Here is a 24062-nt window from a genome sequence, read left to right as displayed (position 1 = left end):
GCTATTATGTTGACATCTTTGATGTAACATTTTTGTCTGCAGTTAGGCCTGTGCTATCATGAGCCAGAATATCAATCCATTCTGACCGTATATATTATATTCAGGGCTGAATTTCAGCCAGAGCCCTGCAGAGTCCCTGAAATGTGGAATATATTCCATAACAGTTTGTTACTTGATTTGAAATGAGCAAACCACCTTGGGCTAAGTATTTTTGCCTACTTAACAAGCATCTATTTGATGCGGGCATACCCATTTAAAGAAATGGACCAAAACAGAGCACGACGTAGGCATCCAGTTTATCTGATGAGGTTGCACAGTGGTGGTACTAGTTTTCTATCGCTGCAAAGCAAATGACTACAGACTTAGTGGGTTTCAGCAATACCCATGTGTTACCTCACAGTTGGGCAGGTCCAAAGTGTGGGATAACATGACTGGGTTCTCTGCTGAGGGTCCCATGGGCTTAAATGAAGGTATCAGCAGGCTGCTCTGTTACCCGAAGGATGTAGCAAAATCCACTTCCAAATTCACGAGTATTATTGACTGAAGTTAGTCCTTTTGCAGTTGGTGGACTGAGGTCCCCATTTCCTTGCTGGCTGTCAGCTGGGAGCTGCTCCTAGATCCTGGGAGTCACCTGCAATCCATGGTACATGGTCCCCTCCATTTCCAAATCCAGGAACGCTGTATCACATGTCCCTCAAACTTTGGATCTCTGGCCTCCTTTTCTTCCACCGCTTGTTACAACTCTGCTTTGAAAGGGCTTGTGAGATTATATTATGCCCACCAAGATCTCCTCCCTTTTGCCATATAACATAATCGTGGGAGTTGTCTCTTATTTCACCACCCCCAAAGGGGAGGAGAGGCTACAAAGGCAAGGGTCATCGGGCTCATTGTCATAGTCTGCCTACTGCATATGTCACCTTAGTAGTAGTAATTATGATTTATTTTTAAAAAGGGGGCACCTGGGTGGCTCACTTGGTTAAGCATCTGCCTTTAGCTCAGGTCGTGATCTCACGGTTCCTGAGTTCAAGCCCCGCATCAGGGTCTATGCTGACAGCCTCAGAGCCTGGATCCTGCTTCAGATTCTGCGTCCCCCTCTCTCTGCCCCTCCCCTGCTTGCACGCACTCTCTCAAAAAAACAAAGAACCATTAAAATTTTTTGAAAAAAAAAGATTAAGGGCATATTTACGAATTCAACAAACATATATGGCCCTCCAACGCTATACCAGGTGCTATTCGTACAAAGTTTAATAACCCGTGGTCCTCAAGGAGAGTGACTTATGGATCCATCTTTGCTGTGATGAATGCAGCAATGGAGCCCCTGAAAGGTACAGTGGTGGCATAAAGGAGGGAGGGGAGGATCTGAGTCTTAACGTAGGATTGTATGTGGGTAGTAGCTTAGGATGAGGAATACTGAATCACCAGAGCAGATCACGGAGGGCCTTGCCTATCACACCAAAGAATTTTAGAGGATGACTCTATTCTGTAGATGAGATAGAGTCATTGGCGGTTACTAAGCAGGGGGATGATGTGACATTTGCTCCAAACACCAGACACCGAGCTGCTAGCACAATACCGGCTACACCATATGCAGACTGACTCACTAGTATTGTTAACTGCGTTTGGGAGAAATGAGTTCCGATGACCTAGTGGCCGACGATGTCCGTGCAGTTTTCAAAGGAACCTAATTTATAACCACTTGGTCACCTAGGCACTGAGAACCTCTGACTCAGCCTGGCATCTCCTCAATCACTGTCCTGTGACAAATTTCTAATTTACCAAAATCTACGTCATACTTCCAAAATTCCACGACTTTCCCACCCACCCTCTTCCAGGCTTTTCAGCTACCTACAAAAAGGTTTTCTTTTACACACTGGAGTTAAAGCTTTGCACATATTAAAAAAAAAAAAAACCCTGCACATTTTATACCTGCTGTTGCTTCCTGAGAAAAGGTTACAGGAATCTCAAGTAAATTTTAATGAGTTAGATTCCTTAGGTCTCAGAACTGATTTATGTGGAGAAGCATTTGAGATTTTGTAGTAAGTGGATGGGTGACATGAATTATCATGTAGGTGCACCCCCTTCCCATACATTGTCCTTTTATTTTAAAAAGTTACCAAGTTACAGGAACGGAATAATTCTTAAATGTCACTGTTGGATCCCTGCTATGTATTTAGAAAATCAAATGTCTGCTTCCTAGAAGTGACTCATCATTAAGTCTCCTGTCGGTGAAATACATTGTTTAAAAAAAAATAATAATAAAAGTGGGGGAGGAAAGACTATTTCCTGATGAAGATAGGGAGGGGGGGAAATTAAGTAGCTGTCTTGCCATCATCTTCTGTACTTGTACACCCGTCCTCGTCTCTCTCATGTTACCAGACGTGTGTGACTCAGATTCTATTTGAAGTTTCAACTCAACTAGCCTCCCCTGAGAATGGAGTTTTCTGCCAAAATCTGTGAAGTAGAGAAAGAGAGGAGCATGAACATTCAAGATTCCTGACATACAAGAAGACAGGTCAACAGTTTTAAATAAGAAAGATCAAAAGTCACAATATTCGTAGAAACTCAAAAGAAGATGTCATCTTTCCTATAAATATTATTTCAGAAATTCATATTGCTATAAGGTAATGGGAGATGGGGGGGGGCTTCTAAAAATTACCTTCTGAAACACCGAAATTCTCAAAAACCATTTTACTTTATTCAACCAAAAAAAATTTTTTTCTGAGCACCTACTATGTGCTAGCATTATACTAGGCATAGGATACACAATAAATAGTGAACAAGCTACCTCAACAGATTGTATTTTAACCAGGGAGTATTGGGAGTCTTGTCTAACTTTCAAGTGCCAACCAGCTGTAGGAGGTGGAGTTCTGTTGCTTCATTTTTTATTCAGTTTTATTGGGATTTAATTGACATACAACACAAGGAAAGTGTAGGTGTGCAATGTGTTCGATACACTTACACATTGCAGAGGAATTACAAGTCTAGTGTTGCTGGTACGTGCATCCTGTCACAGTTTTTTGGTGGTGAGAACATTTAAGATCTACTCTTAGCAACTTGCAAGTATATAATTCAGTATTTTTGACTGTAGTCACCATGCTGTACGTTAGAGGCCCAGAACTTATCATTGGAAATCTGTCCTCTTGGACCAACATCTCGTCCTGTCCCCCATTCCCCCAGCGCCTCGCAATTACCATTCTACTCCTCTATGAGTTTGGCTTTTTTAGATTCTATTTATAAGTGAGATCATACAGTATTTGTCTTTCTCTGACTTATTTCACCTTCAGGCTCCCTCCGTGTCATCCCAAATGGCGCGATCTCCTCCGTTCTCATGGCTGGATATTCTGTCACAAGAATCTGCTACGTGTTCTTGACCCATTCCCCTGTTGACCCTTGAGTTGTTTCCCTATCTTGGCTATGAAGTAAAATGATCTCTCCAACCAGATGTTATGTCTTCTTTCTCTGAAGAATCCACTTTATTTTTGCCTTAGCCCACTCTTCCTCGTATTCAAATTATTTATGTAACTGTCCCTTTATCGCCACTGTCACACAATCACTGCCCTGCCCCAATATACCTTTAGAATGAAATCTCCTGAAACCAGGACCCTCTTTTTGCCTCTTCTGCAGCCCTCAGCACAAGTGTTAAGGAAATATTTGTCAAATTAAAATGTATTCCTTAAATACATGGAATTGTCTATAACTTCAGTGACTCTGAAAATTCCAAGTGCATCATATGGTGATTTAGTAGAGCTATGAAGGAGTTTCACGATGCCTTACCACACCCATTCCTGTGGTCTGTCAAGTTTATGGAAGAATCTACTATTTTGCCTTTCCCTGGGTTAGCAAAATTGCCAAAATACGTAAAGCCCATGGAATAGTACTGAGGAATGAAACATTATTTTCTGACATAGTATTAGAAAATGGATTGTCTAAAGGATGTGTTGTCCAGATTCCAGAGTTATCTGATATCCACAACACAGATCAGCCAAATTTCTGTGAGATGGGCCCCTGTGCAGCTTTATAGGTTAAAGAATTAACCTTTCCTTGCCTTAAAAAATTACAATAAGTGGGTCATTTTTACAAATACATATAAGGGCATTTAAATCTTTGTCCCAATATCAGCCAAGATATTAGATATATTAAAGAATTTGGAGAGTTAAAAAATATTTCTGGGAGTTTGGATAAGTATCAAATAATAGTCTTCAAGAATCAAATCAGTTCACTTCATCTACTAACAGGCTCCAAATTCACGAACTTCTGGTGCAAACTAGAACACCTAACTTTTGGCTCAAGATCTCCTGAGTGACAGCTTCCACTTATGCTACCAAGAGCTATAGAAGATGGCTTATGAGTGATTTTCTTGGTGTTAAGTACCGTATGTTTTTCATGAGATACAGACATACTGAAAATAGCGATATAATTCCCACTCTGAACCAAATGCTACTCTTCCATTGCCCACTCCCTGAAATCAAGTAAAATCCTTACTGCATCAGCAAACATTTTAACAATGTCCCCTTTAACCTAATTCTCCTAGTATTAACAATTGTTAATATTTTGGAAGAAACTTTACCAGCGCACTGTTACCCTAAGTCTTTATGTGGCAGGGAGCCAGGGGAGTCCTCTTTTGGAGAGGAGGATCGGATGTTCTGTAAGGCAAGAGAGCATCACCAAAGTCAGCCAGTGCATCAGGTGCCAGGAATAGAGGGATTGTTCTTGAAGGCTAACAGCTATTGTTTGGGTGACTAGATTTTATCAAGGGAGGTGGAGAGGAACAATTACTGTATCAAGTCAAAAGAAAGAAAAGTCGGGAAGGGACAAGTGTCTGAGACAAGGACCTGTGAATGCCAGAGTGGGAAACACTCAACTCTGAAGTCCTTCAGGGCTCTCACAGCATTAATAAGTATGCTGAAAGTAAAATCTAAAACAACATAAGAAAATCAAACTTTAACAACATACAACAAAACTCCGTATCAAGTGGATAGCTTTGAGCCCAGTACATTGCATCATTTCTAACAGTAACTTTTTGTTAAACTCTTATCCAGCTCCAGCCGAGTAGAGGATATTAGTTTTTGTCACTATTTTGCAAAATGATGGAGTTTTTTGTTGGTAGAAATCAATTTCAAATAATGGTTACATGAAGACTCTTTGTGATTTAAAACAATGTGAGCCTTTGTTACATGGTTTTTACAAGTATTTCCATTTTGGTTGCCATGTAAACTACAAAATTAACTTTTATTTTATGTATTTTGTATTTACTGGTTCATTTTTAAAATAGATATTTATTAAACCACTATTGTAAGTAAAATGGTTTGCCAGGATATTATAGAAAATAAAGTATTTGATTTGGAGGCTTTGATCTGCATGGGATAAGGTAGAGATAAAAATATTAATAAAAATCAAGGGCACGAGAGAAGCATCTATATGTTTATTTTCCATATTGTAAATTTTAATTCGTTTTCCAACTATTGCATTTTTATCATTTTTTAAAAGTTAGAAAAACAGATAAAAATAAGATATGTTTTAAAATTAGCCATCATCTCTCCTTCTGACGGTAAACAGTATTACGATTTTATCTTTTATGTTTCAATCCTTTCCTCATACCTATTGGTGAATCATATGTAGCAGGGAAAAACTGAAGCAGCCATAGTTCTATGCTGGCTGAGAAGGATGCTGTGTCTGTTGTCAGAGTTCCTTGCTGTTTACAGTGTAGAACACATTTGTAAGAGATAGATACTTTAAAAAGTCAAGACTGTAGTCCTACCATCTGTTAAGTCTATAGTTAAGAGTCTTCGTCTTGGTTTGTCTCTCTGTCTCTGTCTCGTGCTTTTTCCTTTGCCCATTTGTTTTTGTTTCTTAAATTCTACATACAAGTGAGATGGTTACCAGAAGGGAAGCGTTGGGGTGCGGCGATGGGGGAAATAGGCGAAGATGAGAGTACACTTATGATGAGCCCGGAGTAATGTGGAGAATTGTTGAATCACTCTGTGTTGTACATCTGAAACTAATATAACATTTGGGGCACCTGGCTGGTTCAGCCGGTAAAGTGTCGGACTTCCGCTCAGGTCATGATCTCACAGCTCTTGAGTTCCAGCCCCTCATTGGGCTCTGTGCTGGCAGCTCGGAGTCTAGAACCTGCTTCAGATTCTGGGTCTCCCTCATCTCTCTGCCCCTTCCCCACTCGTGCTCTGTACTCTCTCCCCCCAAAATAAAATAAACATTAAAATAATAATAATAGAAACACTGTATGCTAACTACACTAGAATTAAAATTAAAAACTTGATTTCAAAAAAAAAGAAAAGAAAACACCATGGAAAGAAAACTGGAAGGAAATATGCCATTCCTTGGATGATTAAAAAAAAAAAAAAAAAAAGACAGTAATCCTACTTGCCTACTTTTACTTTTGGCATCCTATCCAAGAAATCACTCCCTTAACCAATGTTATGAAGCTTTTCACCTAAGTTTCCTTCTAGGGGTTTTATAGGTTTAGATTTATAGATTTAAATCATTAACTCCTTTTGACTTGTTTTTTGTGTGTGGTGTAAGCTGAGGGTCCCATGTCATTCTTTTGCATGTAGATATCTAGTTTTCCTGACACTATTTGTTGAGACTGTCATTTCCCCTTTGTGTAGTCTTGACACCCTTGTAGAAGATTAGTTGGCAGTATATGCATTCTGTTCTATTGGTGTGTATGTCTCTTTTTATTTCAGTACCATACTGTTTTAGTTACTATAGCTTTGTAATATATCTTGATATCAGGAAACCTGATGCCTCCAGGTTTACTTTTCTTTATCAGGAGTGTTGTGACTATCTGGGGTCTTTTGTGATTCCACATTAACTTTAGTATTATTTTTTTCTGTTTCTTTAAAGAAGGTCATTGGGCTTTTGATAGAGATTGCATCAAATCTGTAGATCTCTTTGGATAGTATGAACATTTTAATAACATTAAGTCTTCCAATCCATAAACATAAAATGTCTTTCCGCTTATTATCCAGTTACAGAAGGACAAATACTGTGTGATTTCACTTGTATGAGATATTCAAAATAGACTCAGAAATAGAGTATAGAATAATGGTTTCCAGGGACAAAGAGAAGAGGAAAATGAGGAGTTGTTGTTCAATGTGTATAAAGTGTCAGTTATACAAGTTGAGTAAGGCCTTACAACACTGTGTCTATAGTTAACAATAGTGTATTGTACATTCAAAAACTTGTTAAGAGGCTAGAGCTCATGTTAAGTGTCCACCCCACAATTTTTTTAAAAAGAAGAAAGAAATACTAACTTGAATGATTTACCTACAAAAGGTCATTGAAAGAGAATAAAATTCTTCAGCAAGTGGTGCTGGGAAAACAGGACAGTGACATGCAGAAGAATGAACCTGGACCACTTTCTTACACCAGACACAAAAATAAACTCAAAATGGATGAAAGACCTCAATGTAAGACAGGAAGCCATCAGAATCCTTGAGGAGAAAGCAGGCAAAAACCTCCTTGACCTTGGCTGCAGCAACTTCTTACTCAACACATCTCTGGAAGCAAGGGAAACAAAAGCAAAAATGAATTATTGGGACCTCATCAAAATAAAAAGCTTCTGCACAGTGAAGGAAACAATCAGCAAAATTAAAAGGCAACCTACACAATGGGAGAAGATATTTGCAAATGACATCTCAGATAAACGGTTAGTATCCAAAATCTATCAAGAACTTACCAAACTCAACACCCAAAACCCAAATATTCCAGTGAAGAAATGGGCAAAAGACATGAATAGATACTTCTCCAAAGAAGACATCCAGATGGCCAACCGACACATGAAAAAATGCTCAACCTCACTCATTATCCAGGAAATACAAATCAAAACCACAAAGAGATACCACCTCACACTTGTCAGAATGGCTAATATTAACAATTCAGGCAACAACAGATGTTGGCAAGGATGCAGAGAAAGAGGATGTCTTCTGCACTGCTGATGGGAATGCAAGCTGGTGCAGCCCACTCTGGAAAACAGTATTGAGGTTCCTCAAAAAACTAAAAATAGAACCACCCTACAGCCCAGCAATTGCACTACTAGGCATTTATCCAAGGGATACAGGTATGCTGTTTCAAAGGGACACATGCACCCCCATATTTATAGCAGCACTATCAACAATAGCCAAAGTATGGAAAGAGCCCAAATGTCCATCGATGGATGAATGGATAAAGAAGATGTGGTATATATATACAATGGAGTATTACTCTGCAATCAAAAAGAAGGAAATCTTGCCTTTTGCGACTACGTGGATGGAACTGGAGGGTATTATGCTAAGTGAAACTAGTCAGAGAAAGACAAAAATCATATGATTTCACTCATAGGAGGACTTTAAGAGACAAAACAGATGAACATAAGGGAAGGGAAACAGAAATAATGTAAAAACAGGGAGGTGGACAAAACAGAAGAGACTCATAAATATGGAGAATAAAAAGAGGGTTAAAGAAGGGGGTGTGGGAGGGGGGATGAGCTAAATGAGTAAGAGGCGCTAAGGAATCTACTCCTGAAATCGTTGTTGCACTATATGCTAACTAATTTGGATGTAAATTATAAATAAATAAATAAATAAAAATTTTTAAAAAGAGAAGAAAATAGATGTGGAATATGGAAGGAAAAGAGAAAAGAAGATTGTAATGAAAGTGAATAGTAAAGCTTTGACTATGAAATGTGGTGTGTGTGTGTGTGTGTGTGTGTGTGTGAAAGAGAAAGAAGGGGAGGGAGGGAGGAAGGGAGGCAGAGACAGAGAGAGAACAGAAGAAACTTTAAGAAATGTGTGCCAACTATGCCACTATAAAGATTTAAATTGCTTTTCAAATTTTTGGAAGATGTTGAACTGTTACTTATTTGAATGAAGAGCAATAAATGGTTCAGCTTTATATGTATCATGTATTTACATATTTTATATAGTGCCTGTGGCACTTTCACCCATCCAAAATCATTCCCCTTTTGGGGAACTAAAATTTCAGTGGAGTAGAAGGACCCCAGACTTGCCTCATCCCTTTAACACAGTTAGCTAACAATCAAGTCATTCTGAATACCCAAGAAATCGACCTGAGGACTGACTGAACAAACTGCACAACTAGAGGGAGAGAGTAGGTCACACCGAGGAAGGAAGGAGGTTTGGAGACATGGTTTGGGGGAGAAACAGATTGCAGGTGCTGTGGAGGGAAGGGAGCCCTGGTCACAGAGAAAGACGGGAGAATGGAGTGCACAGAGATACACAGAAGGATAACACTTCCCCAAAGCCATTGGCTGGGAAACAGGAGAGGCTGATTTTCACGAGTTTTTACAACTAGCAGGGCTCATTGTATCACATTGATTAATTTGTGAATATTGAACCAGCCCTGCAGCCCAGGAATGAATCCCACTTGATCATGGTGAATAATTCTTTTTATATACTGTTGAATTCGATTTTCTAGTATCTTGTTGAGAATTTTTGCATCCATATTGATCATGGATATTGGCCTGTAGTTCTCTTTTTTTGCTGGGTCTCTGTCTGGTTTGGGAATCAAAGTAATGCTGGCTTCATAGAATGAGTCCAGAAGTTTTCCTTCCATTTCTATTTTATGGAACAGCTTGAGAAAGATAGGTATTAACTCTGCTTTAAATGTCTAGTAGAATTCCACAGGGAAGCCATCTGGTCCAGGACTCTTACTTGTTGGGAGATTTTTGATGACTGATTCAATTTTTTCACTAGTTTATGGGTCTGTTCAAATTTTCTATTTCTTCCTGTTTGAGTTTTGGTAACGTGTGGGTGTTTAAGAATTTGCACATTTCTTCCAGGTTGTCCAGTTTGTTGGCATATAATTTTTCATAGTATTCCCTGATAAATGCTTATATTTCTGAGGGATTGGTTGTAATAAATCCATTTTAATTCATGGTTTTATCTATTTGGGTCCTCTCTCTTTTCTTTTTGAAAAAGTTGGCTAGAGGTTTCTCAATTTTGTTTTTGTTTTTGTTTTCAAAAAACCAATTCTTGGTTTCATTGATCTGTTCTACTGTTTTCTTGGACTCTATATTGTTTATTTCTGCTCTGATCTTTATTATTTCTCTTCTTCTGCTGAGTTTTGGGTGTCTTCACTCTTCTGCTTCTAGTTCCTTTGGGTGTGCTGTTAGATTTTGTATTTGGGATTTTTCTTGTTTCTTGAGATAGACCGGGATTGCAATGTATTTTCCTCTCAGGACTGCCTTCACTGCATCCCAAAGCATTTGGATTGTTGTGTTTTCATTTTCATTTGTTTCCATATATTTTTAAATTTCTTCTCTAATTGCCTGGTTGACCCATTCCTTCTTTATTAGGGTGTTCTTTAATTAACCTCCATGCTTTGGGAGGTTTTCTAGACTTTTTCCTGTGGTTGATTTCAGGTTTCATAGCATTGTGGTCTGAAAGTGTGCATGGTATGATCTCAATTCTTTTATAATTGTTGAGGGCTGTTTTGTGATCCAGTATGTGATCTATCTTGGAGAATGTTCCATATGGACTCGAGAAGAAAGTATGTTCTGCTGCTTTGAGATGTAGAGTTCTAAATATATCTGTCAAGTCCGTCTTGTCCAATATATCATTCAGGGCCATTATTTCTTTACTGACTCTATGTCTAGATGATCTGTCCATTGTTGTAAATGGAGTATTAAAATCCCCTGAAATTACCACATTCTTATCAATAAGATTGCTTATGTTTGTGATTAATTGTTTTAAATATTTGGGTGCTTCCAAATTCAGTGCAGAGACATAATTGTTAGCTTTTCCTGCATTACAGACCCTATAATTATTATATAATGCCCTTCTTCATCTCTTGTTACAGCCTTTAATTTAAAGCCTAGTTTGTCTGATATAAGTATGGCTACTCCAGATTTCTTTTGACTTCCAGTAGCATGATATAGTTCTCCATCTCCTCACTTTCAATCTGAAGGTGTCCTCAGGTCTAAAATGCATCTCTTGTGGACAGAAAATAGATGGGTCTTGTTTTTTAATCCATTCTGATATCCTGTGCCTTTTGATTGGAGCATTTAGTCCATTTACATTCAGTGTTATTATTGAAAGATAAGGGTTTAGAGTCATTGTGTTATCTGTAGATTTCATGCCTGTAGTGGTGCTCTGGTACTTTGTGGTCCTTGCAAAATTTCACTCACAGAGTCTCCCTGAGGATCTCTTGTAGAGCTGGTTTAGTGGTGATGAATTCCTTCAGTTTTTGTTTGTTTAGGAAAACCTTTATCTCTCCTTCTATTCTGTATGACAGGCTTGCTGGATAAAGGATTCTCAGCTGCATATTTTTTCTGTTCATCACATTGAAGATTTCCTGCCATTCCTTTCTGGCCTGCCAAGTTTCAGTGGATAGGTCTGCTACTACCCTTATGCTTATACCTTTGTATGTTAAGGCCCATTTATCCCTAGCTACTTTCAGAATCCTCTCTATATCCTTGTATTTTTCCAGTTTCACTATGATATGTCATGCAGAAGATCGATTCAAGTTATGTCTGAAGGGAGTTCTCTGTGCCTCTTGGATTTCAATGTCTGTTTCCTTCCCCAGATTGGGGAAGTTGTCAGCTATCATTTATTCAAGTATACCTTCAGTCTCTTTCTCTCTCTCTTCTTCTGGAATTCCTATGATACAGATATTGTTCCATTTAATTACATACTTAGTTCTCTAATTCTCCCCTCTTGATCCCAGATTTTTTTAGCTCTGTTTTTCTCAGCTTCCTCTTTTTCCATAATTTTATCTTCTAATTCACCTATTCTCTCCTCTGCCTCTTCAATCTTCACTGTGGCCACCTCCATTTTATTTTGCATCTCATTTATAGCAATTTTTAAGTCACCATGACTATTTTTTAGTTCCTTGATCTCTGTAGTAATAGAGTCTCTGCTGTCTTCTATGCCTTTTTCAAGCCAAGCAATTAATCTTATGACTATTATTCTAAATTCTTGTTCAGTTATACTGTTTATATCTGTTTTGATCAATTCTTTAGCTGTCACTTCTTTCTGGAATTTCTTTTGAGGAGAATTCCATTTCATCATTTTGGCTAGTTTTCTGTCCCTTATGAGTTTTAAAAGCTTGTTAATGTGCTCTGCACCTGCGAGCACTGTCCAGGGCCTGGTCCTTCAGGAGGTGTTTTTTTGGAGAGTGTTACTTGCTCTTTGTTGTGACTTCGGTTATTTTATTTCTCTCCTTGTAGTGTGTTTTGGACCCTCCACGAGGTGTGCTTTGATTTGTTCCTTGAAGTAGCCCTGGAAAGGAAAACAAACAGACAAACAAAAGGAAACAAAGACACGCAAACACATAGACAAATAAAACAAACAGGCAAACACACACACACACACACACACACACACACACACACACAGCAGTCCAAAAGCAAAAACACCAGGAACACCAGCTACAAGTAAAGAACAGGGTGGAGGTGATGCTGATGGAAGAGAGGAATGACAGGGGTGGGGAAAGCGAGAAAGTAAACCACACACACACACACACACACACACACACACAGCAGTCCAAAAGCAAAAACACCAGGAACACCAGCTACAAGTAAAGAACAGGGTGGAGGTGATGCTGATGGAAGAGAGGAATGACAGGGGTGGGGAAAGCGAGAAAGTAAACATTGACTGGGCAGAGAAACTAAATGGCTTAATCCAGAGAGAGAGAAAGGAAAATAAAGGAGGAGGTTGGAGGGCGGAGGGGGAGAAGATAAAGTTACCCAGACAGAGAAACTATACAGCTTGATTATTCCAGAGAGAGTGAAAGCAAAGTGCAGAAGATGTAGAACATGTATCAAGGGAATGGATTAAACATGTCTGCTTAAACAAACCAACAACCAGAGCAACCCAGCTAGAGGAGGGAAGAGATAAGAAGGGAGAATATATCTAAATATCAAGAATTGTCCTGGAATTAATCCAGGCAATGCAGCAGCACTGATCTGCATGTTGGAGCCATCTGGCTCCACAGCATCTATCCGGCTCCAGCAGATACGTAGTTACCCGGCACACAGGGGCGAGGCATGGTGTAGGCTGGTCCCACCTCCACTGTGGGCCCCGGGATCGATCCGTGAAGCCCCACCCTGGTGGTGGTGGGGTGTGGGTGGTGGGGAATGGCCGTCCCCCCGTCTCTTCTCCATGGACCCGGTGGACTCCATTCGGGTCGTACTCACTGTGCCCTGGGAGTAGATGGGGTGGTCCTTCTCGCTCCACCAACTCCCCTGACCCAGCTCTTGGCTAGTATTCAAAGTTCAGCTCTATGCACTCTGGCCCTGGGGAAGCACCTCTCTGTGCGGCTGGATATGTGGTCCCGGCTGGCTCTGTCTGTGCCGCCACACTTCAGGGAGGACCGCCTGCTCCTACTGTGGACTGCTCCGCCAACCTCGCTGCTGAGCCCCAGGGGTGGCAAACGCAGGCAGGCTTTGTCTTTTCCCACAACATTCCAGGGAGGGGGCCGCTTTCTCCTGCAGACTGCACCCCTAACTTCCCACCGAACCCAGGGCTGGCTCCCCTCCTCCCCAGGTGCATGAATGGGCAGCTGGCCACAGTCCAAAGAAAGCCCCGCAGCTAGAGATGGGATCCCTCTTAGTCCCAGTCCGAAGTTTATTTCTTGTCTAGATACAGTCCCACGCTTCCCCAGCTACTCTTTCTCTTCCCTTTGTCTCTCTGCAAAAGGGGATCCCTCCCCTCAGTGCCCACGTGGCCCATTTTATTTCCCCCAGTTCGCAATCACCCACCTAAAGCCCATCAAGGGTGTCCCGGTGTCTCCCTTTTAGACTCAGTCTCTTTTCCTCCCAGACTCTTGGGGTTCAGAGTCCTTTGGCTTCAGCTCTTCTTTGTTTGAGACACACAGGAAGTATGGATCCCCCTACTTCTCCACCATGTTCCCTACACAGAAATTTGGTAGGACAGAAGGGAGTGGCATGATATATACAGTATGCTAAATGGGAAAAATATGCGGCCAAAATACTCTACCCAGCAAGGTTATTATTCAGACTAGATGGAGAGATAACGAGTTGCCCAGACAAACCAAAACTGACGGAGTTTGTGAATACTAAACCAGCCCTGCAAGAAATATTAAACAGGGATCTTTGAGTGGGAAGGGAAGATCAGAAGTGACAAACACAAGAAAGAAACAGAGAAAATCTCCAGAAACAACAAAACAAGTAATAAAATGGCATTAAATACATATCTATCAATAAATACTCTGAATAGAAATAATCTAAACACTCCAATCAAAAGACATAGAGTATCAGAATGGATTAAAATAAACAAGACCCATCTATATGCTGCCTACAAGAGACGAATTTGAGACCTAAAGACACCTGCAGATTGAAAGTGAGCGGATGGAGAAACATTTATCATGGAATGGATGTCAAAAAAAAAAGCCAGAGGAGCAATACGTGTATCAGACCGACTAGATCTTAAACCTAAGATTGTAACGAGATGAAGAAGGGCACTATAGAATAAAAAGAAGACTATTCGACAAGGAAATCTAACAGTTTTAAATATTTATGCTCCCAATATGAAGCACCCAAATATACAAAACAATTAATAACAAACATAAAAGAACTAATTAATAATAATACAATAATAGTAAGGGGCTTTAATATTCCACTTACATCAATGGACATATCATCTAAGTAGAAAATCAATGAGGAAATAATGGCTCTGAATTACACACTGGGCCAGATGGACTTCACAGATATATTCAGAATGTTTCATCCTAAAACAGCAGAATAGACATTCTTTCCAAGTGCACATGGAACATTCTACAGAACAGATCACATAGTATGTCATAAATCAGACCTCAAAAAGTACAAAAAGAATGAGATCATACCATGCATCTTTTTCTGACCACAGTGCTATAAAACTTGAGGTCAACCACAAGAAAAAATTTGAAAAGACCTCATATCTCTGGAGGTTAAACATGTTAAACATACTACATGAATGGGCCAATCAAGAAATCAAAGAATAAATTTTAAAACAGACGGAAATAAATTAAAATGAAAACACAATGGCTCAAAACCTTTGGGATACAGCAAAAGTGGTCCTAAGAGGGAAGTATATAGCTCTATAGGCCTATCTCAAGAAGAAAAATCTCTAACAACATAAACTTACACCTAAAGGAACTAGAAAAATAACAAAAGAATGCTAAAGCCAGCAGAAGAATGGACATAATAAAGATTAGAACAGAAATAAATGATATAGAAACTTAAACAAACACCAGTAGAACAGACCAATGAAACCAGAGCTGGTTTTCTGAAAAAATTAATAAAATTGATAAACTTCTAGCCAGACTTATCAAAAGGAAAAAAGAGAAGACCCAAATAAATAAAATCACTAATGAGAGAAGAGAAATCATAAGCAACACCACATAATACAATTATAAAAGAATATTAGGAAAATTGCATGCCAACAATGTGGGCACTCTGGAAGAAATGGATAAGTTCCTAGAAACATAAACTACCAAAACTGAAACAGGAAGAAATAGAAAACTTGAACAGACTGATAACCAGCAAAGACCTTGAATCAGTAATTAAAAATCTCCCAAAAAGCAGAAGTCCAGGGCCAGATGGCTTCACAGGCAAATTCTACCAAACATTTAAAGAATAATTATTACCTATTATTCTCAAACTATTCCAAAAATTAGAAATGAAAGGAAAACTTCCAAACTCATTCTATGAGGCCAGCATTGCCCTGATTTCAAAACCAGACAGGCACCACTAAAAAAGAGTACTACAGGCCAATATCCCTATTGAACACGGATGCAAAAATTATCAACAAAATATTAGCAAATCAAAGCCAACAGTACGTTGAAAGAATCATTCACCATAATCAAGTGAGATTTATTCCTAGGTTGCCAAGGTGGTTCAATATTCGCAAATCAATCAACATGGTACACCACATTTATAAAAGAACTGTATGATCCTCTCAACAGATGCAGAAAAAGCCCTTGATAAAGTACAATGGCTGTTCATGATAAGAAACCTCAACTAAGTAGGGATAGAGGAGACATATCTCAACTTAATAAAGGCCATAGATGAGAAACCCACGGCCAGTATCTTCCTCAATGGGGAAAAACTGAAAGCTTTTCCTCTACAGTCAGGACCAAGATGGGGATGTTCACTCTCACCACTGTTATTCAACATAGTACTGGAAGATCTAACTTTATTAAATAAATAAATATTTATTTAATTTATTTATTTATTTAATTTATTGTTTATTATTAATTTATTTAAATTATTTATTAAATATTTATTTATTTAAAGAAATAAAAGGCAACCAAATCAGCAAGGAAGAAGTCAAACTTTCACTATTTGCAGATAATGTGATACCCTGTATAGACAACCTAAAAGATTCCACCAAAAAAAAAAAGCTAAAACTGATACACAAATTCAGTAAAGCTGCAGGATACAAAATCAACATTAAAAAATCTGATTCATTTCTACGCAATAATAATGAAGCAGCAGGAAGAGAAATCAAGGAATCAATCCTATTTACAATTACACCAAAAACCATAGGATAGCTAGGAATAAGCCTAGCTAAAGAGGTAAAAGAACTATACTCTGAAAACTATAAACTGTTGATGAAAGAAATTGAAGAAACAAAGAAATAGAAAAACATTCCATGCCCATGGGCTGGAAGAACAAATATTGTTAAAATGTCTCTACCACCCAAAGCAATCTACGTGTTTAATGCAATCCCTATTAAAATACCACCGGTATTTTTCATAGAGCTAGAACAAACAGTCCTAAAATTTGCATGGAATCACAAAAGACTCTGAGTAGCCAGAGGCTTCTGGAAAAAGCAAAGCATGCTGGAGACCTCACAATTCTGGACTTCAAGTTATATTACAAAGCTGTAGTGATCAAGACAGTATGGTACTGGCACAAAAATGGACACATAGATCAATGGAGCAGAATAGAAACCCAGAAATGAACCCACAACTGTATTGCCAATTAATCATTGACAAAGCAGGAAAGAATATCTACTGGGAAAAAGATAGTCTCTTCAACAAATGGTACTGGGAAAACTAGACAGCGACATGCAAAAGAATGAAACTAGACCACTTTCTCACACCACACACAAAAATAAATTCAAAATGGATTTTAAAAAAACCCAAATGTCAAACAGGAAACCATCAAAATCCTAGAGGAGAACAAAGGGAGTAACCTCTTTAACCTTGGCTATAGCAAATTCTTACTAGATATGTCTCCTGAGGCAGGGGAAACAAAAGCAAAAATGAACTACTGGAACTTCATCAAAATGAAAACCTTCTGCACAATGAAGGAAATAATCAACAAAACTAAAATGCAACCTATATAATGGGAGAAGATATTTCCAAAGATATATCTCATAAAGGGTTAGTACCCAAGTTCTATAAAGAACTTATGAAACTGAACACCCTCCAAAAATAATAATAATCCAATTAAAAAATTGGCAGAAGACATGAATAGACATTCTCCCAAAGGACACATACACAAGGCCAACAGACACATGAAAAGATGCTCAACATCACTCATCATCAGGGAAATACATATCAAAACTACAATGAGATATTACCTCGCCCCTTTCAGAATGGCTATAATTAACAACACAGAAAATGACAAGTGTTGATGAGAATGCAGAGAAGAATACTCTTACACTGTTGGTGAGAATGCAAATTGGTCCAGCCACTCTGGAAAACGGTAGGAAGTTTCTTCAAAAAGTTAAATTTAGAACTACCCTATGATCCATCAATGGCACTACTAGATATTTAACCAAAGGTACAAAAATACTGATATGAAGGGATACATGCACCTCGATGTTTATAGCAGCATTATCTACAATAGCCAAATTATGGAAAGAGCCCAAATGATGTCCATAGACTAATGAATGAATAAAGAAGATGTGATATATAATATATGACATATATATATATATGTGATATATATGACACATATATATATGTGATATATAACATACGACATATATATATGGAATTTATATATATATATATATATATATATATATATATATATATATATATATATAGAATACTACTCAGCCATAAAAAAGAATAAAATCTGCCATTGGCAATAACCCGGATATAGCTAGAAAGTATTATGCTAAGTGAGGTAAGTCAGTCAAACACAAATACCATATGATTTCACTCATATGTAGAATTTAAGAAACAAAACAGATGAACATATGGGGAAGAGAAGAGAGACAACAGAGAACAAACTGAGGGTTACTGGATGGGAGGTGGGTAGGAGGAATAGGTTAAATGGGTGACAGGCATTAAGGAGGGCACTTGCTGTGATGAGCACTGGGTATTGTATGTAAGTGATGAGTCACTAAATTCTACATCTAAAACTAATATTAAACTATATGTTAACTGACTGGAATTTAAATAAAAAATGTTAAAAATAAAAAGTATTTAGAGCCCCCCCCCAAGAAAACCTAAAATTATTCCTAGTATCTCCTGAACCCAGTATTTTCAACATGACCCAGAAGTTATATTAAAAAGTATTTTATATATTTCTAGGTATATTTTTTATTATTTTTTAATTTTATTGATTTGGGACAAAAATGTGTCCTGTATGATTTATACATTTACTAAGAAATGTATTTGTGACCTAAAATTCCATTGATTCTTCTAAATGTTCAAAGGTTCTGTTAAAGAGAGTAGATAAAAACTCTTTTTGGGTTGCAGTTTAATTTTTTTTAATGTTTTTATTTATTTTTGAGACAGATAGAGACAGAGCATGAGCAAGAGAGGGGCAGAGAGAGAGGGAGACACAGAAGCTGAAGCAGGCTCCAGGCTCTGAGCTGTCAGCACAGAGCCCGATGTGGGGCTCGAACTCACAGACTGTGAGATCATGACCTGAGCTGAAGTCGGACGCTTAACTGACTGAGCCACCCAGGCGCCCAGATAAAAACTCTTTTTAAGAAGCAAAGCTTATCGTATCCATACATACAAGTATGTATTTAATTGTAAAATTGATGTGGTTTATTGTATTAATCATATATGCATTTTCAGAAATATGATATACGGAATGTCCTGAAATATTTTCCCCATTCAGACCAAGTAGAAATGATACATAAAACCAAGCAAACCCCTTTATATTAATAGCCTAGCCTTCCAGAAAGTAAGGAAAATTCTTCATAAGAGCAACAGAGGTAGAATGTAGGCTGCAAGAATCAGAGTGGTAGCCAAAGCTGAAGCTCCTTGACTGTGTTTTTTAAGAGACTTTTAGGGGACCGGAAATAGGCCTTCTGCCTGCCCAAGGGAGTTGGAACTGAGAATTCACCCCCCACGCTTGTTAATAGTTGTAACATTCCCACTGCACATAGAAGTTAAAGGCATGGCGGTAATAATACCAAGGACAGGAAAAAGGAAGTGAAAGCAGTGTTGTGAGATTGGTACATTCCATATGAAGAGGTGAAGGCAGGCTCTGATAACTTAAAGATACATGGTAAGCCTAGATCAGCCACTAAAAGATAAAGCTAAGCAGGGAGACAAATGGAATTCTAAAAAGTACTCATCTGTTCCAAAAATAACGCAGGAAAAAATAGGCCAAATAGAAAACAAAGAGCAAGATGATAGATTTGAAGTTCACCAAACTGATAATGACACTATATGTGATATAGGTGGATCTAGAAGACTGAGGGAAACAGACCCAGGCCACGATTTCGTTTATTACTTTGCCCCATATGCCTGCACTTGAATGGGGAGATGGGGAGGCTGGGGCAGGGATGACATTATTTTGGGTCCCTGGATATCAGCGTCAACTTGGATCTTATACCCAACAGTTTACAAATGATCTGGGGATTTCCCCTTCCCCAATCTACATTTATCAAAATAAATGGTCATAGTTCTCTTTGTTAAAGGACTAGAGGAATCACGATTTTTTACACGCATGGAGTTGCAGAGTCCTTCCCCAGGAGAACCAGGCTTCTTTCTCAATTATTGAGTTCAGGGTCTGAAAACTAGCTCTGGTCTAGCCACTAGACAAAGGTTCGTGATTTTCCATTGGGGCACCAGCCTTATCCTCTACTCACGCATTCTTTCTTTCTTTCTTTTTTTTCTTTACTCCATTCATTAGTTCTAACAGCTTTTGGAGGAGTCTTTAGGATTTTCTTTTTTTTTTTCTTTTTCTTTTTCTTTTTTTTTTTTTTTTTTTGGTTTAAGTATAATTGATAATGTTAGAGTAGTTTCCAGTATACAACACAGTGATTGAGCAATTCTATATATTTTGCAGTGCTCACCGTGCTATATGTAGTTACCATCAGTCACCATACAAAGTTTTACAATATTATTGACAGTCTTCTCTATGCTGTACTTTTTCATTCCTATGACTTGTAAGTTTGTACCTCTTAATCCTCTTCATCTATTTTTTCCAACCCCCATTTCCATTGCCCCTGGTAATCACCGGTTTGTTCTCTGTATTTCTGAGTCTGTTTCTGTTTTCTGTTTGCTCCTTTGTTTTGGAAATGAGTGAAATCTTATGGCATTTGTCTTTCTCTGTCTGCCTTATTTCACTTAGCATAATACCCTCAGGTACACCCATGTTGGTGTGAATGGCAAGATTTCATTCGTTTTTATGGCTGAGTGATAGTTCATAGATTTTTATTATAAAATACCATGTCATCTGCAAACAGAGTCAATTTTACTTCTTCCTTTCTGATTAGGATGGCTTTTTATTTTTCTTGCTTTGGTAAGGACCTCTGCTACTGTGTTGAACAAAAGTGGCAAGAATGGACATTCTTGTCCTGTTCCTGATCTTGGAAGAAACCGTTTTAGCTTTTCACCACTGAGTATATTCGCTGTGGTCTTGTCTTACATGGCTTTTATTATGTTGAGGTCCATTCCCTCTATACTCACTTTAAGAGTTTTAGCCATAAATGAATGTTGAATTTTGCCAAATGCTTTTTCTGCATCTATCAAGATGATCACTCAATTTTTATCCTTCATTTTGTTTATGTGGCATATCATGTTGATTGATTTGTGGGTGTTGAACTATCCCCACATTGAAGGGATAAATCCCACTTTATCATGGTGTGTGATTCTTTCGATGTATTGTTACATTTGGTTTGCTAATATTTTGTTGAGGAATTTTGCATCTATGTTCATCAGGGATATTGGCAGGTAATTTTTTTTTCTTATAGTGTCCTTGTCTGGTTTTGGTATCAGGATAAGGCTGGCCTCATAAAATGAGTTTGGAAGTATTCCATCCTCTTCAATTTTTTGAAATAGTTTGAGAAAGATTGGTGTTAATTCTTTTTTTAATGTTTGGTGCAATCCACCAGTGAATCTATCTGGTCTTAGACTTTTGTCTCTTGGGAGATTTTTATTACTGATGTAATCTCTTTCCTAGTAATTAATCTGTTCAGATTTTCTTTTCTTCATGATTCAGTCTTCATTCTTTATTTCTTTTGAATACCTATATTACAAAATATCTTTCCTGACTACTGTTATGGGCACTGTGATGCGTCACTCAGATCCCCTTCAATGAAGGACTAGATGTCCCTGATGCTGATGCCAGTCACAGTGGAAAATAGTCTTCAGCTGCCTACACTCTCAGGCATCATCTCAGCTACAGAGACACCCTCAACTAAGGTCAGACACCCTTCTCAGAATGGTCCACATCCAATGACTGCTTAATGCAGGAATATAAAATGCTAACATTTCAACTCAGCTCAGGACAACTCTGTAGGACCATTTGGGTTCCAGAGGTCTCAAGTGATCAGCCCAGATTGGTGTTGGGTCTGCAACACAGCTAGGTCTTCCTCTAGCAGCCCAGTGCTGCTTCCTTGCCCTCCCTTCCACAGGTGATGATTCCAAATACAGTTCTAATTAACAGCTGGAACCCTAAGCTCTGTCTCAGAGCCTGCTTCCCAAAGAAGCCAACCTGCAATGATTGGTACCAGGAATAGTCTGTGAAGGCAGGGTATTAGATGGGGTTTTGGAGTTAGGTGTTGCATCTGCCAGCAATGAAGACCACATCACTGGTAGTAACTAGAGTGTAGGTATTCCCCGGAACAATTGTTAAAACTTTCACTGATGATGAACTGGAATGATGTCAGTAGAAGTGAATGCACTAGCTGGTGTTGTGAATCACGCATTTGAGAAATATGGTGGAAAGAATAACTACAAAGGTAATGAAAGTGGATGGGGTTAAACTATTAAATCACTATGTGATTTACACTAGTAAATCTAGTTTATGTAACTAGAATTATGTCACAGTACAACTCAGTCAGGAACATGCTGGGCCTGATAAGAGAAGAAAAAGACTATACTTCGAAAGACCTTCAAGATCAGCCTCTATATTCTAGAAAGAACCAGAAGATTCTCATGGGATTGGATTCTAAGGGAGTATGATGAAAGGGGATAAATGCATATTCCAAAGATGCAGGATTTACTGTCCTGACAAGGTCCCCAGAAGATGGTACAACTTACTCCCAGAAGCATGGAAAAAGCAATAGACCACACAAAAGAAAATTGAAATGCCAGAATTGCCATAGAAGATGGTAGAAAAAGTATCCAGAAGCTCACAGAAGTGTTCATGCTAGAGTGAATATATCACATAAGGCCAGAAAACCTATCAAATTATAATGTTCAATTGGAAATCCTTGAAGAGACACCCTTTCCAGGCCATCAGAAATACACTGGTGAGAAATCACCAGTGTCAAGAAAAGCTTCAGTAGTACATCTCCTATGTAGTCTGAGACTGACAGTAAGAGAGTCCTTTAAAGAACTAGTGTCCCTGATAACTATGGTGTTGATAGACACCCATACACTTTAGAGTCTAGGTGAATGCACATAATCGTAGGAAACCAGGTGAATGGAATTATAATGGGTAGCAAAGTTGGAAGGACATATAGGTGGGCTTGATCCAGAGAGAGTTATGGGGATGGTTTAATAGAACATGCTCCCTAAGGAGCAAAATAGATGGACAGCTAACAGGGTTACTACTCAATTTGTACCATCGAAAAGAAAGAAAGGATTGATATTGAAGACAGTTGCCCCAATTTTTTTAAGTGATACTGTTACACCAGCTTTCAGAGCTGAATCAGGTGTTAGACATGGAATTCATTGCCTTAAGAAGAGACTGGGTTCCCAGGGAAAAGGATCTTGTAACAATAAAGCAAGTGTACAAAGTCATGATTTTCCTTAGTGCTTCCCCAACAGAACCTACAGGTATTTACTCATGTAACTGTGCACTGGGGAAAGGGAACTATCCAAACATTTCTAGAACTCTGTTAAACAGGGAGTCCAAGTTGACAGTGACACCCAGAGGCCCAAATCAATATCATGGCCCCCTATTATTTCAGGGGCATATGGGAACAAGACAATAAAGAAGTCCTGGACAATATGTGACCCACAATGGGTTCACTGATGGTCACTTCCTTGAATTCTGAAGGTAAAATTGCAATTGAGATTACTTACAGATTAGCACAAGCCCCACATTAGATTCTTGGCCTATGGAGTGAGATTTATCATAGTGATAAAGACCAAGTGAAATTCTCTGAATCTGCCCCCATTCAAGTTAAGCTAGCAAAATTTTTTTTAAGTCATATCAGTCATGGGTGTAGGGCAGAAATGTGTGCCACTTCGAAAGATTCAGGATGAGGGAGTGATGGATGCCATTATTTAATTCACCAGTCTGGCCCCTGAAAAAAAATAGATAGACCTTATAGAATAACAGAAGACTACCACAGACTCAAACAAGTACTAGATTTAATTGCAGCTATGTTGCTGGGTGTGGGCGTCATTGCTAGAGAAGATTAAGTTTTTCCTATTCCTATGGAGGATCAGAATCTGTTCACATTCCCGTGAAACACACTACAGTATGTACTACAAATTTTCCCAAGTCCTCTAAGTCTCCCACCTTCTTTTAAAATATTGTCTGAAAAATATGTGGACATCCTTCTGAACATCACATCAATTCACTATGTTGAATGTTGTCATGCAAAACACCAAGTGGCTGGCAGGCTGGAGACCTCTGTAAGACACATATACTCCAGGGATGAGAGATAAATCCTCAGGGCCCTGCCACATAAATGATTAGGGGTTCAGTTGTCAGGGGCACC

General features: G+C 38.6%; 1 long non-coding RNA gene across 1 annotated transcript in view; it reads right to left on the bottom strand.

Moving 5' to 3' along the window:
* Window positions 1-2222: 2222 nt before the first annotated feature.
* LOC122225499 overlaps window positions 2223-24062 on the bottom strand; it is a 40806-nt gene continuing 18966 nt past the window's right edge. Inside the window, exon 2 of the long non-coding RNA XR_006205211.1 lies at window positions 2223-2451. This is a non-coding gene — a long non-coding RNA (uncharacterized LOC122225499). The remainder of the gene's footprint in view (window positions 2452-24062) is intronic.

This window comes from Panthera leo, chromosome B4 (assembly GCF_018350215.1).
Source record: "Panthera leo isolate Ple1 chromosome B4, P.leo_Ple1_pat1.1, whole genome shotgun sequence".
Taxonomy (NCBI): domain Eukaryota; kingdom Metazoa; phylum Chordata; class Mammalia; order Carnivora; family Felidae; genus Panthera; species Panthera leo.
This window is presented reverse-complemented; position numbering and strand designations above follow the sequence as displayed.